Below are 5,278 nucleotides of genomic sequence, written 5' to 3'. Positions count from 1 at the left end.
GGGCTCAAGCATTAACAGTTATAAGGATGGCACAGACAGGACTAGGCAGGGGCTTGTTCTGTTGTGCACAGGGGCACTATGAATCGTAACTGACGTAACAGCACCTAACAACAGCCTTGCCCCCTGCAGTTTGGAGCATTTCCCACCATATATGGATGGCTGTAATGTTTTTATTTAAAAACGATTCTATTTCTTCAATAAAACTGACGTATAAGTCTAGTGTTTTCAGTTTAGAATGATGTGTATCTCCTGAACAACTGAAAATTAGTATCTAATTTCAAAGCAGATGACTGAGTGGATAGAACATTGTATTTTAATACTATCACAAGTCCTGGTGTGGTACTGTAGGATAAGCACTGGACTGCTAACCACAAGGTCAGTGGTCCAAGCCCACCAGCCTCCCCTTGGAAACAGCCCTACGCAGGGTCACTCTGAGTTAGAACTAACTGGTCTGCACTTAGCAACAATAGCGACAAAACAAGAGGATGCCATCTAGGCTGGTGAAAAGCCAAACCTACTGCCATCAGTCACTTCCCACACATGGTGACCCTGCTACGGAAACTGCCAACTTCATACTTGCTCCTGTGGAGGGACTAGTGAGTTTGAACCGTCAACCTTGTGGTTAGCAGTCCACTGTTATCCTACAGCGCCACCAGGGTTCCTAGCTCAATTCTCTAAGAGCTACTTAGTTGCATGTTCAGTTGTCCAAATGTTTACCTACTTAATGAGTTTATAGCAATTTGAATAGGCTGGCAATTTTTGCCCAATTTTAGCTGGCCAATTTCCATTTTGTCTTTATTTACTTCATTTTAAGAAATGTTTGGTTTGTCCCTACTTGTGTATGGTGCTGCAAAGAGTGGAGTTGGGGCAAGAGACTAGAGAGTAGTTAGCGGAGATGGGGGCAGAAAGAAGGGCGTCAGAGAGGTGAATAAGGAGCACTCATTATGATCAAAAAATTCTTCATTCACTGGGATATTTTTGCATATTAACATCTACATTTCAGGAGGCAGCATATGATCAAGAGCAGAGGATACTGAAGGACTAAGTCCAAGTTGTACTGAAGGCATTAGCAAAAAACAACACAGCTGTGGCGCTGTGGGTTAATGTGTTGGACGGCAAAGTTAGTGGTTCAAGCTCACCGTCTGCTCCTCAGAAACCCTATACAGGGCCGCTATGGGTTGGAACTGACAACGGCACTTAACACCAATAACTACTGAGCTGTTTCAACACACAGATGCAATGCTGCAAGGGCTGTATGCCGAGAATATTGGAAGACAAAATAGGGAAATTATCAAAAAATATCACTGGCATTACATACAAGTAAAATTTTCCTGAAGATAGTGCAGCAGTATATTGACAAAGAATTGCCAGAAATTCAAGCAAGATTCAGAAGAGAATGTGGAATAAAAGACATCATTGTTGACACCAGATGGATCTTGGCTGAAAGCAGGGAATACCAGAAATATGTTTACCTGTGTTTTATTGACTATGCAAAGACATTTGATTCTGTGAAGTGTTAACAAAACATGGATAATTGAGAAGAATAGGAATTCCACAACTGTGCTTGTGGGTTACTTGTACATAGACCAAGAGGCAGTTGTTCAAATAGAACAAGGGATACTGTGTGGTTTAAAACCAAGAAAGGTGTGTATCAGAGTTGTAGTCTTCCACCTTACTTATTCAGTCTGTGCTGAGCAAACAACCCAAGAAGCTGGACTACATGAATTTGGCATCCAAAACTCATTAACGACCTATAATATGCAGATGACACAATCTTGCTTCCTCAAAATAAGAAGGTCTTGAAGCACTTAATGATGAAATAAATGAAGGACTAGCCTTCAGTATGGATTACAACTCAATGTAAACAAAAATCCTCACAGCTGGACCAATAGGCAACATTGTTGTTATGTACCGTGGAGTCAGTTCCGACCCATAGCGACCCTGTACAGGGTTTCCAAGGCTGTAAATCTTTACGGGAGCAGAATGCCTCATCTTTCTCCCACGGAACAGCTGGCATTTTCGAACTGCTGGCCTTGAGGCTCACAGCCCGATTTGTAACCACTATGCTACCAGAGCTCCTTAATAGGCAACATAAGCAGAGAAAATACTGAAGTTGACAACTATTTCATTTTACTTGTATCCACAATCAATTCCCATGGAGGCAGCAGTCAAAAAATCAGAAGGATAAACTTACTGCACAGGACAAATCTGCTGCAAAAGACCTCTTTAAAGTGTTCAAGTGGCTCCATGGGATAAGCACTGGATTGGTGTGAGCCCCACTGTTGCTCTATGGGAGAAAGATGAAGCTTTCTGCTTCTGGAAAGATTTACCTCAGAAGCCCTAATATAATGGTTACTGAGTTGGAACTGGCGTGGGGCTGTGGGCAAATGCACTGGACTGCAAAGTCGTTGAAACCACAAGGTCACTGGTTCAAGCTCACCAGCTGCTCCTTAGAAACCCTATACAGACAGGGTTACGATGGGTTGGAAATGACTTCACAGCACTTAACATGAGTTGGAACTGACTTGATGGCACTTAACAAAGTGCTTAAAAAGTAAAGATGTTACTTAGAGGACTAAGCCAAGCGAGGTCTTTTCAATTGCCTCATGTACATATGAAAGCTGGAAAGTAAAAAAGGAAGACCTAAGAATTGATGCCCTTGAATTATGTATGATGTTGGCAAGGAATATTCAAAGTACCACGGGACTGGCAGCCAAAAAAAATTTTGTCTTGGAAGTATGGCAAGAATGCTTCTTAGAGGTGGCAAGACTTCATTCTCATGTACTTTAAGCATTTTCAGGTAGGGTCAGCCCCAGGAGAAGGACCATCATGCTTGAGGTTCAATAAAAAGAGGAACAGGTTACAACAATGGATTGAAACATGACATGAATATGAAGATGGCACCCGACTGGGCAGCGTTCTTGTTGTGCACAGGGCTGCTAGGAGCTGGAAATGATTGTATGGCACCCAGAAACAAATATCTAGATGACTTAGCTTGTGGCGCATTACACTAACGTCTCACACCCACCTGTCCAGCACTCATTATCATCCCTTCCCTGGCCACCACCTATTTGGTGGTAGGCCATCTCTCTGAAGTTTTCACCATGTGTGTAGATAAGGCTAACAAACCCTATTTATGTGAATGAGTCCATGTATAGTTTGAGCCCTATATGCAGGCATGACACACACGCAAGAGATGATACCAATGATTTCTGCTTTATGCAGAGCTTTTGTTCCAGCCAAGATCCAGGCTTAAGTTCTTCAAACACACTTGGGACCTTTTCACTTTCCTCTTCTGCCTAGAATGCCCTGCTTCAGATGGTGCCTTCTCTATGAAGTCATTCCTGGTTCCAGATGGTGGGGAAGCATATTCTCTTTTTGTTTTATGCTTTGGCATAAGATTTAAGTGCATTTCAATCACTTCTCTGTATCGGGTTTCTGAAAAGCAGCTGGTGGGTTTAAACCACCCTTGGGGATCCTTCCCCACCTATCTGCCTCCAGTGGCACTGGCCCCCATCAACCCCCCATTAAGGTGTCTGCCTTTGTGTACCACATAGACCAAGCACCCCAGCAATCTCTGTAAAAGGAATCGCCAGTGTATCCAACTGTGCAGGTTCCCAGTTAGCAAATGGAGACGATTATGCATTTGATTACTTCAGCCAGGAGTTATAACTAAGTCACATCAGTGGGTTTAAGGTGTTCACAGCCCAGTTCCATGTTCAGGTATTCCTGTGGTTGGTTCCAGAGACAGCTGCCTTAATCCAGGTACTGTCTACTTAACTGTGAATAAATTCTGTTCTTGAAACTAGAGGCGTCAGAGGAGAGCAGTGAGCCCACACAGGACCTACCACACAAGTGAGAAGTCTCGTGTGCCTCACCGGTTTCTTTACAGGTTGTCTATCTTTCAGTCAAATCTTTTTACTTCTGTGACTTTAAAGTACCACCCCAAATGTTTTGAACAATGCCATTGTTTGAGTTAGGTATCAGGTCTGTTGTGTTTATCAGTTAAGTGCTGGTTGAGTTGGTTCTCACTCACAGCCACCCTGTAATGAGTTTCTGAGCTGCTGGTAAGCTTGAACTGGCGACCTTGCAGTTCAGGGCATTAGGCCACAGCACCATACTAGGACTGGGGATAGTCATCCATTTTTCAGGGCAGTGGCCAATAATAACTCTAGCCTCTATTTTAGCAACCCTCCAAATACCTCACTTGCTCTATATACTGTCCTGATGTGGAACTGTGGGTTAATGCACTGGACTGCAAGGCCATTTGAACCCCATAGTTGGTTGGCAATTCAAGCTCACCAGCTGCTCCTTGGAAACCCTTTACAGGGTGGCTGTGAGTGCAAACCAACTCAACCAGCACTTAACAACTAACTAAATCCCATTCAGGGTCACTAGGTGTTGGAAACAACTAGATGGCACTAACCACTCACATCTAAGAGCCTGGCTTTTACCTACACGATGGTGTGTTGGGTGTTTTTTGTTATGAAAGGTAACTGCATGCGACTTTTTACTTCTGATCATTCTCAGCAATCTGACCCCTACCTTAGTGGTTCCTTCACATAACCCAAATTGACTGCATATGAAATAGAACCTGCAAGTCAAATGTTTCTGAAAACAAGTTTTATTTAAATAATAGTTTAAATACATTACATAACATTTAGAACTGAAAGGGGGAGGGGGAAAACCCAGTTGTTACTTCCCATGGCATTGGGCAGCTGTTGGTAAAAGTTGCAAGCTCTCCAGCCAGCTATAGGACTGATACATTATTTTGAATTTGTTCCCTTGTCAAAAGTTTAACTCTGAAAGGTGGGCCTCACATGCTGGTTCTTTGGACATCCCTTAGCTAGGATATGTCTGGTCAGTAAGAACAATGACCTTGGTGGCAAGCTGGATGTCCTCTCCTAAGCTCTGCCCCCATCAGATTCGATACCAGGGGTTTCTCTTTTGCTACCAAAAGCTCCCTCTACTGTCACAGCTGCCGTATCCCATCCTCTCTGCTCCACCCAGGGTTGTTCAGGTGGTGGGTGACATTTTCTTAGGGCAGGGTAGCTTCTGACCACAGACAGCCATCTGTGAGCTTGGCTGAAACATCACATTATTGCTTTGTTTCAGGCTGAGCACTGCCAGGTGCCTACTGCTTGACCTCTGTTTAAATGAGGGACTTCAAGACTAGGCAGCATGGCTCTTTTCAGTTTATTGCATGAAGGAGTTACACTAGTCCAAGTTAAAAGTGGACCCCAAATGGTTACATTATACAAGCTGTGAGGTTTTAAAC

The 5,278-nt window shown here is 43.5% G+C and overlaps 1 protein-coding gene across 1 annotated transcript in view; it reads right to left on the bottom strand.

Moving 5' to 3' along the window:
• Positions 1–5,278, bottom strand: part of EIF1 (eukaryotic translation initiation factor 1) — a 19,029-nt gene that overhangs the window by 11,828 nt on the left and 1,923 nt on the right. The window lies entirely within an intron of this gene.

The sequence above is a fragment of the Chrysochloris asiatica genome, unplaced genomic scaffold, assembly GCF_000296735.1.
Source record: "Chrysochloris asiatica unplaced genomic scaffold, ChrAsi1.0 scaffold00007, whole genome shotgun sequence".
Lineage (NCBI taxonomy): Eukaryota > Metazoa > Chordata > Mammalia > Afrosoricida > Chrysochloridae > Chrysochloris > Chrysochloris asiatica.
Note: the sequence above shows the minus strand (reverse complement) of the source record. Positions and strands in the feature narration are given on the sequence as shown.